The sequence below is a fragment of the Mus caroli genome, unplaced genomic scaffold, assembly GCF_978045245.1.
Source record: "Mus caroli unplaced genomic scaffold, Mus_caroli_1 scaffold_22, whole genome shotgun sequence".
NCBI classification, from domain to species: domain Eukaryota; kingdom Metazoa; phylum Chordata; class Mammalia; order Rodentia; family Muridae; genus Mus; species Mus caroli.
Window position 1 is genome coordinate 12373566 of NW_028227277.1, and position 15320 is coordinate 12388885.

At 39.3% G+C, this 15320-nt stretch overlaps 1 long non-coding RNA gene across 1 annotated transcript; it reads right to left on the reverse strand.

Annotated features, from left to right (window-relative positions):
• Positions 1 to 359: 359 nt before the first annotated feature.
• LOC147000064 (uncharacterized) lies at positions 360 to 14165 on the reverse strand. Its single transcript, XR_015046264.1, has 3 exons — positions 14103 to 14165; positions 12437 to 12571; positions 360 to 417 (listed from the first exon to the last, which is right to left on the reverse strand). It is a non-coding gene; the product is annotated as an uncharacterized LOC147000064 (long non-coding RNA).
• Positions 14166 to 15320: the final 1155 nt, after the last annotated feature.

The following is a 15320-nucleotide window of genomic DNA, read 5'->3' on the forward strand; positions in this document are numbered from 1 at the left end:
ACAATTCATACATTTACACCCCACAGTAGTTTATTCATACCTCTACGACTCCTGCTGAGACCATTCTTCTTCCCAGATGGCCCCCCTCTTATTCTTTTGATGTTTTTCCTTTTCTTTTTGTGTATACCTGGGAAGATCTCATGCAGGTGGTCCTACTGTATGAGTTGCTATGTGTTTGTGATCACAATGTCTCAAGGACCTCAATCTGGGCTTGAACACAACATATAGTAGTGTCTGACTTTGAATTGTTCATCTTCCTGAATCTACTTCTCCAGTGAAGGGATCACAAACACTACTTATGAAGTACTCTATTGAACTCTATTGAAATACTCTATTGAAAATTTTACCCCATATCTCCATCCTTTTTTATGTGAGTCGATATATTCTCATCTTTGTCAAATGCTGGGCTCTTCTTTACTGTATTGACAAGAGAAAATAGAAACATTTGAATGGATGCTATATAAGTAATAGATAATAAAGTACTAAAGATTTGAATTTCTCTCAAGAAACTGCCCATGTGAGTTTTTGAAGAGATTTTAGAAAGGAAATAATTACATCGATGAAATCCAGGACACAAAGAGATGACGAAACTTAAGGATAATAGGTATCGATGAAAAGTAATTTTTCCAAACTATAGGGACAGTGAGTATATTCAACAAAATTATAGAAGAAAATTTCCCTAACCTAAAAAAAGTGTTTCCCGTGAATATACAAGAAGCCTACAAAACTCCAAATAGTTTAGACCAGAAGAGAAATTCCTGCCATCATATAATAATCCAAACATCAAATGCAAAAAAAAAAAAAGGAAAAAGAAAAAAGAACAGAATGAAAGAAAGAATATTAAAAGCAATATGGGAAATTTCAAGTAACTTATAAAGTAAGACTTATCAGAACTATACCTAACTTAACCTCTGAGACTATGAAAGCCATAAGATCCTGGGCATATATCATACAGAAATGCCAGCCAAGGCTATAATAAACAGCAAAAATATCTTACCATAGTTTGAGAAAAGAAGGTATTCCATAAAAAAACAATATTTACACAATATTTTTGAACAAATCCAGCCCTCCAAGGGATAATAAAGGGAAAACTCCAATATAAGGAGGGAAATTACACCCTCGAAAAAGCAAGACATTTATCTTGAAGCAAACATAAAAGAAGATAGCTACATGAAAAAATTCCACCAAAATATCAGGAAGCAACAAAGACTTTTCCTTAGTATCTCTTAATATGAGGGGATTCAATTCACCAATAAAAAGACATAGACTAACAGACTGGATTTGTAAGCAAGACCCATCATACCAGAAACAAACCTCAGGGACAAAGACAGATATTACTTCAGAGTAAAAGGCTGGAAAACAATTTTCCAAGATAATGTTCCAAAGAAACAAGCTTGAGTAGCAATTCTAATATCAAATAAATTTGACTTTCAACCCAAAGTTATCAAAAAAGACAAAAAGGGACACTTCATATTCATCAAAGTTAAAATTTACCAAGATGAACTCTCAATTCTGAACATTTATACATCAAATGCAATGGCATTCACATTCCTATAAGAAACTTTAGTAGAGCTCAAATCACACATTGTACCCAAGACAATAATAGCAGAACTCCACTCCCTCATTAATAGACAGATACTGGAATCAAAACTTAAAAAGGGACTCAGCCAACCTAACAGAAGTTATGAAACAAATAGATTAGTTGATATCTATAGAACATTTTACCCTAAAACAAAATGATGCCCATTCTTCTCAGCACCTCATGATGCCTTCTCCATATAATCAGTCCCAAAACATGCCTTAACAGATATAAAAATGTTGTAATAATCCCATGCATCCTACCTGATTACCAAGGACTAAGGTTGATTTTCAATAATGTTATAAATAATTGAAAACACACATAAACATAGTAGGTGAACAACAATATAGTGAGTGATAACTTGGGCAAGGAGGAAATAGAAATAAATTTAAGACTTTTTAGAGTTTAATGAAAATGAATCTGCAACATACCAAAAGTTATGGGACATAATGAAAGCAGTTCTAAGAATGAAACTCATAGCTATGAATGCCTCCAAATAAAAATTGGACAGAGGATATAGGAGTAGGTTGACAGCACACCTAAACATTCTAGAACCAAAGGAAGTAAATTCACTCAAGAGGAGTAGAAGGCAGGAAATAATCAATCTCAGGGTTGAAATCAACCAAATGGAAACAAAGGAATTCTACACACACACACACACACACACACACACACACACACACACAAATCAAACAAATTAGGAGCTGATTCTTTGAGAAAATCAAGAAGATAGATAAAATATTAGCCAGACTAACTACAGGGCAAAGGGACAGTAACCAAATTCACAAAACCAAAATTGAAAAGGGAGCCATAACAACAGAAACTTAGGAAATCCAGATCAGATCTTATAAAACAAGCATGTATTCAAAAAAAAAATGAAAATAACGAAATAAGGAAAAAATGCACACTTATCTAGAGAGATAATAGGTACGAAATTGAAATCAGTATCAGATAAATCCTGTAATTACTCCCATAACCCCTAAAGAAATAGAAGCAGTCATTAATAGTCTCCCAACCAAAAAAAGCCCAGGATCTGATGAACCCATCAGATTTCTATCAGATCTTCATGTGTGAGACCTCCACTTAGAGCGTTTCTCCCTGGAAGGTAAAGCCCCTGGACTTTCCCCAAGCTTGTTTTCCCTAATCTCTAAACATACAGCTAGAAAGAAGCTCTTTGTTCACTATAGCCTGCAAAAAGCCTTTTTTGTTTCTGAGCCTTACAGCCAGAGATGTGATAATTGTAATTTTACCAAAGACATCTGGGCAGAGAAGAACACTCCTCCCAACTCTTCCCATCTCCTCCCAACTGCACCCAGTTCCTTCCAACTCCTCCCAACTCCTCCCAACTCTACCCACCTCCTCCTAGCTATCCTCCCAACTCTTCCCAATTCCTCAGCTAGCTGTTAAAAGCCCCCCACTGTCACCACTCGGGGTTGAAATCCCCACCCTGTACGCTAGAAGGACTTCATTCTCAGCTAGCTGATAATAAAACGTCTTGTAGTTTGCATCAGGTGTGATTATCTCTCGAGTTTGCTGTCCAGCTCATTCCGGCACATGAGTGGAAGCCCAACTTCGGGAGTCTTACATGTGCGTTCTCATACACCAGGAGGCCTACCCCAGTTCTCAGAGACCCCACTTGGAGGTAGGATCCTGTCTTTGCTATGTCTTTGTCTGTCGGCTGTGTTTGAATTCAGCATTATGGTTTGCAGTTGTCTGCACTCCTGAGAGCAACGACTGTTCTGGATGGAGGGCAGGGATACTGACAGACATGTTAGTCGTAACCACTTGCTGCACTGGGAGACATCCCAGAAGGTCTGAGGGAGCTCCAGGGATGCATGGAGATCTCCAATCGAGGTGCCAAATGAGAGTGTGCTCACTTGGCTGTCTGTTTCTGTTACTGGGTGCCAAGTGAGCATGTGCTCACTCAGCTGTCTGTTTCTGTTTATATATATATATATATATATATATATATATATATATATATATATATATATATATATATATATATATAGTGTTTGTCTCCCTGTATGTGACTCTGATGATGGGACAGACTATTAGCACTACTCTTGGACTGACTCTTGAAAATTGAACTGAAATTACTACTAGGATTCACAGTCTGTTTGTAGATGTCAGAAAGAAATTTTGGAGAACTTTCTTCTCAACGAAATGGCCGGCTTTTTGTGTTACTTGGCCAACAGAGGGCACTATTGAACTGATTGTGATTTCTGCAGTTAAAGATGTTGTTGCACAGAAGAGACTAGGGTCTCAACCAGAACAAGCACCCTACATTGACATCTCGGAAATTTCCGCGCAGGAAGCTCACCTGACCCCATCCTGGTTGAAGTCTTGGGTTCAGAAAAACAAGCTTTCCACCACTCACCAAAAACAAAACAAAACAAAACAAAACAAAACAAAACAAAACAAAACAAAACAAAAAACTCTAAGATAAATATGTTGGGGGGTGAACTGCAACCCTTGGCTCCTCCCAAGATCTATCCAGAGATAGAAGAACCTCCAGAATATTGTAACACCACACCCTCATAACACTAAACGGTCTCTCCCAGATACCTCACCAGGGTACCACTGGAGACACGGGGGAGGGTCCAGCTGCTGGAACACAAGATAAATGAGCATGGAGCCCAGAGAGACTAGACTCAACAACCTTGCTGGCTTTAGGTACTTATGGCCTACTCCAGCAGACCTCGGAACTGCAGCCTCTTCATTACTGGTCTTTTTCCTTCTCTGATCTTTATAATTGGAAGGCAAATCACGCCGCCTTCTCTGAAAACCCCTCTACCCTTACAAATCTATTGGAATCTCTCATGTTCTCTCATCAGACCACTTGGGATGACTGTCAACAGATTTTAAGGGTTATTTTTATCACACAGGAGAAGAAAAGGATTCTGCTGGAGGTAAGAATGAATGTGCTGGGGGCAAATGGATGGCTGACACAACTTCCAAATGAAATAGATGCATGCTTCCCCCTCTGACACATAGTGACTGGTACCCTAACAGGCCTGAAGGTAGTGAGCAGTTGACATTTTGGAGCAGGGATACATTACCAGGAATGAGAGGAGCTGACAGACAACCCAGCAATGTGGCCAAGGTAAGAGGGATCCTACAAGAGGAAAAGGAGCAGAGTTTCTAGAGTGCCTCTTAGAAGCATACAGGCATTACACTCCCTGTGTCAGAGAGCCAGCAGGCCGCTCTGGCTATGGCTTTCATTGGGCAGTCTGCTTCTGCCATTAGGAGAATGTTACAGTGTCTAGAGAGTCTGTAAACACTATCTTTGCAAGATCTGGTTAAGGAGGCAGAGAGTGTACCATAAGAGAGAGACTAAAAAGAAATAGGAGAAAGAGAATAGAGAGCAGCTGAGGCAAGAGAAAGTAGATGAGATGGAAGGCAGGCAAGAATTTTAAATAGGATTTTGGATACATTTGCAAGTGATAAGGAAGTTTATAAAAAAAGTTGGAGGGAGAAGGCAGACAGGGTACCTGGGCAACACAGGGCCAAAAAGACCTCAGAACTCCATAGGACCTTTACGACCACCTCTACATAAGGACCAATGTGGGTACTGTAAAGAAAAGGGACACTGGGCAAGAGACTGTGCCATGAAAGAGACAGATATCAGAACAACTAAGTCCTTACTCCAGAGGATGATGACTAATGGATATGCGGCACAGACCCATTCCCTGAGACTAGTGTAAACCTAACTGTGGAAGAGACCCCTACGACTTCCCTTCTTGGTATCAGAACAGTTTTTTCAGTCCTGACAAAGTCACTAGAGAAATTGAGTAATCAGAAAAACGAAGTAATTGGGGCTACTGTTCAGAAACCATTCTCACCTTGCGTGGTAGCACACGCCTTTAATCCCAGCTCTCCGGAGGCAGAGGCAGGCGAATTTCTGAGTTTGAGGCCAGCCTAGTCTACAGAGTGAGTTCCAGGACAGCCAAGGCAACACAGAGAAACCCTGTCTAGAAAACACACACACACACACAAAAGACAAAAAACATAATCTTGGACCACTGATATGAAAATTAATCTAGGAGTAAGCCAAGTAACTGATTCCTTCCTCATCATTACTGAATGCCCCTCCACATTGTTGAGAAGAGACATAGTAGCAAATTTAAAAGTCCAAATAAGCTTTTCTTTTGAAGGAACTTCAATCCCTTGGCAAGCCTCTATCTCTATAATTTGAACTTTAAAATTAGAAGAAGAATATAGATTACATGAGCCTCAATCCCTGTCAAGAAAAGTATTAGAAGGGACCAGGTAAGGGAGATATCCTAAATGCTGGGCAGAGACGTGGGATATAAGAGAGGCAAAGAGGGTGCACCCCATCATTGTGACACTGAAAACTGATACAATACTCCATGAGCAAAGAGGCCCAAGAGGGCATCAGACCTCACATTCATAGTCTCTTAGAACTTGGTGTTTTGGTCCCTTGTCAGTCTTCCTGGAATACTCTGTTGCTACCAGTTAAAAAGCCAGGCTTTGCCACCCTGGCACTCTCTACCATACCCCCTTACTAAAGAGACTGTGACTTTCTCATGGACCCCCAAAGACCGGAAGCCTATAAAGAGATTAAAAAATCTTGCTTAGTGCATCAGCTCTAGTCCTTCAAGACCTGACCTAGCCTTTCATTCTCTATGTAGACAAAACAGCAGAAATAGTGAGATGTGTCCTGACCCAAGATCTGTGGAAATAGAAACGACCTGTGGCCCAATTGTTAAAAAAAAAAAAAAATTAGACACAGTGGCCAGTAGATGACCATCTTGCTTAAAAGTTATCGCTGCTGCTGTGTCAGTATTTTTCAAAGAGGCTGACAAACTGACTCTAGGTCAATGAACTATAGTAGTAGCCCCTATATCCCCATGCCTTAGAAAGCATCATTAGACAGCTACCTGATTGCTGGATGACTATTGCTCACAGGACCCATTAACAGAGCCTTTTACTGACTGAAAGAGTATAGTTTGCACCCCCTCCTATCCTGAATACTGCCACCTTTCTGCCGGAAGCCTACGACTTCCTACAAGTACACCAAGGTATAGACATCCTGGCAGAAAAAAAACTGAAATTAAGAAAGACCTCACTGACCAGCCATTGCCAGGCTGCCCTAACTGGTACACAGATGGTATCCGCTTTTTGGTTGAAGGTAAAAGAAAAGCAGGGACAGCAGTGGTCAATGGAAAAAAAAACCATTGGGGACAGCAGCTTGCCTGAAGGCATGACAGCCCAGAGAGAAGAGCTAATCACACTCACCCAAGCCTTGCAGCTGGCCAAAGAGAAAAACATCAATATCTGCAGAGACAGCAAGTATGCTTTCACCACTGCTCACATACATGGGGCGATCTATAGAAAACAGGAGTTACTCACATCTGATGGGAAAGATATTAAAAATAAAAAAGAAATCTTGAACCTATTAGAAGCCAAACACTTTCGAAAAAAACCTAACTGGCCATCATACATTGCACCCATCTCCAAATAGGTCATGATGCCATAGTGAAGGGAAATCAGATGGCTGACCTTGCTGCCAAACCTGCAGCCCTAGGGGAAAAAAAATAAAGAACTTAAAAACCATTATAAACTCAAAGACGCAGGCTTGGACTACAGTCTAGAAGATCAAGAACAGAAAAAAAAATACCTCAGATATGTGTATATACTACCCAAGGAGTGGCTAAGACCCAAGATGGTCACTGGATCCTGCCCACCAGAGAAGGGTTACAATATGTAGCCAATCTACACAGGCTCCCCCACTTGGAAACTAAGAAGCTAAAGAAATTGTTAAGAGCTCAAACTACTATGTTACTAGATTGCCAGATGTTGCCCAGGAGTTTTTTAATGAATGCCAAGCCTGTGCCCTCACCAATGTCAGCCACCAGAATAATGCTCCCCAGAGGGGGGTTAAGAGGTGACGGCCTGGTACATTCTGAAAAGTAGATTTCACTGAAGTTAATTTCGCCAAGTACAGTAATAAATATCTATTACTTTTTATAGACACCTTTTTAGGCTTGGTCGAAGCCTTCCCCACTAAGAAGGAGACCAACAATGTTGTGGCAAAGAAGATCTTAGAGGAAATGTCCCTATCATTTGGCATCCCTAAGGTACTTTCATCAATCAAGTGCCCCTTCTTCTTTGCCCAGGTAAGCCAAGGGTTAGCCAGAAAATTGGGGATCGATTGGAAGTTACATTGTCCCTATAGACCCCAGACATCTGAACAGGTAGAGCAGATGAATAGAGAATTAAAAGAAACCTTGACTAAATCGGCTTTAGAGACATGCAGAAAAGATTATGAAGCTCTCCTTCACTTCACCTTATTGTGAGTATGGAACACCACAGAAAAATTTAAACTTACACCCTTTCAACTCCTCAATTGGGGACCACCTTCCTTAACAGAAGCAGGGGGAATGTTTGACCCTGATGTTCCTTTATTTGAACCCCTGCTAGCTCGCTTAAAGACCCTAGAACTGGTCAGAAAAATGCCTTGGAATTGCTGAAAAATAAAACAAAAAAAAAAAAAAGCAAAAAACAAACAAACAAACCAAAAAAACAAAAACAAACAAACAAACAAAAAACACCTACCTGCTGCTTTTGGCAAGCCCCACCACCGCTACTCCAGCAGGTGCTGGGCTCCTGCACCCAGCCCACCATGGCTCACTGGCCCAGTGCTGCTCATATTCACCAGGCAGTGCACAGGAACCTCCTCCCTCCCTTGTACCACGGCAAGAGAAACTTTTGTCTCATTCAAGTGCATTTTGAGGCTCTCAAGGTTACAAATCCTAGAGCTGTGACCTCATGTTGGCTTTGTTTGGCAGCTGGGCTAGCGGTTATTTTTCCTAGTTTCAAGACTAGAACTATGTAGAAGAAGTAGTGGGGAATGTGAGACTCCAACTTAGAGCGGTTCTCCCTGGAAGGTAAAGCCCCTGGATATTCCCCAAGCTTCTTGTCCCTGATCTCTACAAATGCAGTCAGAAAGAAGCTCTTTGTTATTTATAGCCTGCAAAAAGCCTTTTTGTTTCTGAGCCTTACAGCCTGAGATGTGATAATTGTAACTTTACAAAAGACATCCAGGCAGAGAACCACATTCCTCCCAACTCTTTCCAACTCCTCCCAACTCTTCTCCCAACTCCTCCCATCTGTTCCCAACTCCTCTGAACTTTCATCCCAATTCCTCAGCCAGCTGTTAAAAGCCCCCTTCTGTCACAGCTCAGGGTCAAACTCCCCTGCCCTGCACGATGGGAGGAGTTTGTCCTCAGCTAGCTGATAATAAAACCTCTTTCTGTTTGCATCAGGTATAGTTTTCTCTTGAGTCATTGTGGTGCTGGCCAGCTCATTCCAGGACTTGAATGGGCTTCAGTGGAGGTCCAGTTTCGGGGGTCTTACACATGGAGACCTAATACCAATATTCTTCAAACTATTATGCAAAATCAAAAGAGAGGAATACTATTGAGTTTATTCTATGAAGCCAGATTACAATTATATTCAAATGATACAAAGACCCAATGAAGAAAGGAAACTTCAGACCATTTTCCTGTATGAATATCAAAGCAAAAATAAAATCCTTGCAAACTGAATCAAAGAATACATCAAAACGATCATCCATCATGGTCAAGTAGGCTTCATCACTGGGATGGTTTAATATATGGAAATCCATCAAATTAATCCACTATAGAAATAAACTCAAAGACAAAAACAACATGCTCAACTCATTAGATGCTGAGAAAGTATTTGACAAAATGCACACCCATTTATAATGAAAGTCAAAGAAAGATAAGGAATATAAGGCCCGTATCTAAACATAAAAAAAAAAAAAAAAAAAAAAACAATGGACAGCAAACCAGTAGCCAGCATTAAACTAAATGGTGAGAAACTTGAAACAATCCCACTATATCAGGGACTAGACAAGTCTGCCCACTTTCTCCCTACCTATTCAATATAGTAGTTGAAGACCTATCCAGAGTAATTAGACAACAAAAGGAGAACAAATGAATAAAAATTGGAAAGGAAGAAGTCAAAATATCACTATTTCCAGATGATATGATAGCATGTATCAGTGACCCAAAAATTTGCCAGAGAAATCCTAAACCTGATACACAACTTCAGTGCTGTAGTTGAATATAAAATTAACTCAAACAAGTCAATGGCCTTTTTCTACACAAAGGAAAAGCAGGATGAAAAACAAACTAAACAAAAAACAAACAAACAAACAAACAAAAAAACACCCTTCACAATAGTCACAAATAATATAAAATACCTTGGTGTTAATCTAACTTATGAAGAGAAAAATACATATGATAAAAACTTCAAATCTCTGAAGAAAGAAATCAAAAAAGATCTCAGAAGATGGAAAGATACCCCATGCACATGGATTGGAAGGATTAATAAAGTAAAAATGGCTGTCCTACCAAAAGGAATCTATAGATTCAATGCAATCCCCATCAAAATACCAACTTAATTCTTCACTGAGTTAGAAAGGGCAATTTGCAAATTCACCTGAAATTAAACAAACAAACAAAAAAAAACCAAACAAACAAAAACAAAAACAAAACAAGACAAAAAAGATAGGAAAAACTATCCCCAACAATAAAAGAACCTTTTGTGGAATAACCATGCGTGAACTCAAGCTGTACTACAGAGCAATTGTGATAAAAATGGCATGGTACAGGTAGAGTGATGATAGACAAGTAGATAAATGAAATAGAACTGAAGAGAGAGAAATAAACCCACACACATATGGACACTTGATCTTTGACAAAGGAGCTAAAACAATCCAGTGGAACGAAGACAGCATTTTCAAACAGTGGTGCTGGTTCAATCGGCAATTAGCATGTAGAAGAAGGCATATTGATCTATTCTCATCCCTTGTACAATGCTCAAGTCTAAGTGGATCAAGGAACTGTACATAAAACCAGACACACTGAAACTTATAGAGAAGAAAGTGGGGAAGAACATGGAACATGGGAAAAGGGGGAAAATTCTTGATGAAAAGAAAAAAAAAGAGCAGCAATGGCTTGTGCTGCAAGATTAAACAAGGAAAAATTGAACCTCATAAAATTGCTAAGCTTCTGTAAGGTCAAGGACACTATCAATAGGACAAAACTGCATCCAACAGATTGGGAAAAAACAATCTTTCCTAATCCTAAATAAGATAGGGGTCTAATATCTAATACATATAAAGAGATGAAAAATCTGGACTCCAGAAAATCAATTTTCTCTATTTTTAAAAATTGGGACAGAGCTAAACAAATAATTCCCAACTAAGGAATACCGAATGATTTAGAAGCACCTAAAAAATATTCAACATCCTTAATCATCAGGGAAATGTAAGTCAAAATAACCCAGAGATTCCACCTCACACCTGTCAGAATGGCTAAGATGTAAAATTCAGATAACAGCAGATGCTGGCAAGAATGTGTTGAAATATGAACACTCCATTGCTGGTGGATTTGCAAGCTGTTACAACCAGTTTGGAAATCAGACTGGTGGTTCCTCAGAAAATTGGACATAATTCTACTAGAAGATCCAACAATAGTCCTCCTGGGCATATACCCAGAAGATATTCCATCTTGTAATAAGGACACATGCTTCACTATGTTTATAGCAGCCTTATGTATAATAACAAGAATCTGAAAAGAAATCAGGTGACTCTCTTTAGAAGAATCAATATAGAACATCTGGTAATTTTTCTATAATGTATTACTACACAGCTATTAAAAGCAATGATTTAATGAAATTCTTAGACAAATGGATGGCTCTGGATGATATCTTCCTAAGTGAGATAACCCAATCACAAAAGAACACACATAATATGCAATCATTGATAAATGGATATTATCCCTGAATCCCAGAATGACCAAGGTAAAATTTGCAAAACCCATGAAACTCAAGAAGAAAGACCAAAGTGTGATTATGTTGTTCCTTCTTAGAATGGGGAACAAAATACCCATGGGAGGAGTTACAGAGACAAAGTTTGGAGCTTAGAGTGAACGAATCCATACACTGCCTCACTTGGGGATCCATCCCATAAACAGCCACCAAACCCAGATACTATTGAAGATGCACCAAGAGCTTGGGGACAGGAGACTGATATAGTTGTCTCCTGAGAGGAACTGCCAGTGCCTGACAATTAAAGAAGTGGATGTTCACTGACATCCATTGGACTGAGCACAGGGTCCCCAAATATGGAGCTAGAGAAAGTACCCAAGGAGTTTAAGGAGTTTGCAGGAACTTAGGAGGAAAAAATAAACATAAACTAACAAGTACCCCCACAATTCTCTGGAACTAAACCACCAATCAAAGAAAAGAAATAGTGGGGCATATGGACCCAGCTGCATATGTAGCAGAGGATGGACTAGTTGGTCATCAATGGGAGGAGAGACACTTGTTCCTATAAAGGTCCTATGCCCCAGTATTGGGAAATGCTTGGGCTAGGAATTGGGAGTGGGTGTGTTGGGGAGCAGGGGGAGAGGGGAGAGCAGGGGATTTTTGGAAAAGAAAGTAGAAAAGTTGATAACATGTGAAATGTAAATAAAGTAAGTATATAATAGAAAAAGAAATGAAATAATTTATTTGCAGGTTTTATGAAATAAATTCATGTATGGCAAAGATATTATAGGAACTATGTCAGGTTTTTCCTGGGGCAAAATCATAGCAAGTTATTGTTTCTCAACATATTGTGACTATAGTTTCAAGAGTAGGTATATGTGCTACTAAAACTTGTGTATAAAATAGATAAATATAGGGAAAATTAGAAATGAAGTCTATGAAAACTCTTAACAAAGATTTCTTCCATTTTAGGAGACTAGGTAAAGGTCTAATGAAATGCAGGACACAATTAATGCCCAACACTGGATATACCTTTAGTAAGAGATTCCTCTGAAACACTTATGTCATCTTCTTCATCATCACAGTCCAAAAGTAATAAGTAACCTTCCTTTGGTATCACCATCATTTTCTTAAGCGCCATTCTTCTCTTAAGAACTTAATAGTCCTCTTAGTTTAAAAAAAAATTAAATAAAAATTAAAAGGAAAAAAAAGAACTTAGTTATCTGAATAAAAGGTATCATTTAAATAATTAAAATACAAAAAGTCAAATAATTATCTTAGCTCAATGAAAGATCATTTCTTTTGTTTTTTAACATATAGTATTTTTAATCATTTGTCTTTATCAGAGAGTTCTGTATACATATTCAATATGGTGATGCATATATATGTGTGTGTGTATATATACACAAATATACACATACACACACACACACACACACATACACACATATACCCATACACACACACACACATATATATGTGTGTGTATATATATATATATATATATATATATATATATATATATATATATATATATATATATATATATATAGTTCCCAGGAACATTTTCTCCATGTATCCTATTTATCATGTCCCTTTTCCTCACAACTTGTTTCAAAAACTTCTTTACCTTATTTAAAAAAAAAAAAAAAAAAACTCCTTCAGAACCAAAGTTAACAATCTGCCATTTCTCAGTTTAAAAAAGACATAACCTGGCCACACTTCAATATGTGATTCCTCCCCTCCTTCCAGAAAACGATGAGCAAAATTTGTTCGCCTGTAATCTTTGAGGCATCTGAATTTTGGTCGAATCTCCCATACATTCTTTTTAAACAAAACATAAGCAATTCTTTTTATCAGTTTATCTCAGTCTAAGGTAAACTCACAGTTCTATCCAGAAAGATAACGAACATGGTAACTTTATGTTCATATCAAAAAGACCCAACACTTATTCTACAAGAAACACTCATCACCACCACCCAAACATAAAGGCCTTATATTGGAGAAAATGGGGATTTGGGGAAGCCGAGGATTTCAAACATCTGAAGATTGTAAGTTCGAGGCCAGCCCAAGACAGGAAAGCCGGAACTACAAAGATAGATCCCATCCTACAGAAATAAAATTGAGAGAAAAAGCTGAACATGGTAGGGCAAGTCTTTAATCCCAATAAATGGGCAATTGAGATGGAAGGATCCGTGGTCAGAATCCATCTCAGTTGACTTATGAATCTCTTGCAATATCTCCTCTTCTTCTTTTCATTCATTCTTCTTATACAACTCTACTGTCTGCAATGTCCATAAAGTGTATATCAAAGGAACACACCGTAGACAAGACAACGAGGAGGGAGGAATCCTCAGTGTGTTTCTAATGGATCCTGAACAGCACACAGGACAAGCGCCAAGGCTTCTCACCCATGGCTCCCTGGCCCCCGACCCCTAGTCCTGCAGCCGGCTCTCTGATCCTATCCCAAGGCCCCAAGCTTTTCTCTTCAAAGGGTTCCCAATCCTCTATGCCCCTGACCTGTTCAATCCTCTTCCATGAATACGGTCCTCCACCTTCCATTCACCCTCAGATCCCAGAGGAAATGACTATCAGGAGCCTTTTCCTCACATAATGGCCACCTGGGCCTGAGATGCCCCACCCGGTAACACCTCGATTAACTGTCCAACAACCATGATCAGAGCCAACTATCACTTACAGATCATCTAAGAGATGAACACCTTCCAACCGCACCCTTCCGTGCTCAGATCCTCAAAGGAAAAAAAAAAAAAACTGTTGTCAGGAGCCAGGCCGGGATAGAGTTCTCTAAGTACCCTTAGTGATGCCAAATGTACAAAAAAGTTCTCACCCAAGGCCTGCGTTGAATGGCTGAATATACACTACGCATGCGTACATGGAGTACCATGTACCATCACTTTGAAGTGAGTTTTCAGGAGGTGAGAATAAGCTACTGGCTTTAAGACATATGATTTCCTGTTTATAGGTTGATAAGCCCTTACAAACTTGAAAAACTTGAACAAATGTGTAACATATGAAACACTGCAAATGACACTAGTTAATTTCAACTGTAGAGGCTCTTGTAAGCATTTTTGGATTTTATTTATTTATGTGCGTAAGCATTTATTGTTGTGGATTGCTGCATGTACATACGCAAACCAGAAGAGTCTATGCTGTCCTAAGAGTTCAGAAAGGAGCATCCAGAATCCCTACAACCTCTGGTACCCTCCTGTCTCCACCTTCCTAGTATTGAGCTGGATTAGAAGAGTGTGCTAGGCAGTGCAGGCCCTCTCTCTCACTTATGTGCTTAGCCTCTCTGGCCCTCTCTCTCACTTATGTGCTAGGCAGCCCAGGCCCTCTCTCTCACTCATACATTAGGCCTTGCAGGCCCTCTCTCTCACTTATGTGCTTGGCTGGGCAGACCCTCTCTCTCACTTATGCCTCTGTTGCATACAGAGGCTGGAAGAGAGCACTGATTCTCTGAAAACGTGACTGTGCACAAATTGTGAGCCACTATGTGGGTGCTTTGTGCACCGTCCTCTGCATAGAACAGGTGCTTTTTTTTGTTTGTTTGTTTGTTTTTGTTTTTTGTTTTATTTATTATTATTATTATTTTTCTAAACCGGGTTTCTCTCTGTAGCCCTGATTTTCCTGGAACTTACAACAGGCTGTCCTTGAATTCTGAAATCTTTGGCTTCTGCCTCCCAAATGCAGGCATGAACCACTACTGCCGAAACAACAGTTGCTCTTAATAGCTAGTTTTTCTTTTCTTTTTTTCAACTAGACTAGTGTGTATTTCATGCATCCTAAGGCATTCTGCCCATTTACTTTCAATCTTTTCCTACTTGTATATTAGTTTTTCAAAAAGGCTATAACTTTAAAAAAGACCAAAGTGGGATATATGGGCTGGTTTGGTGGA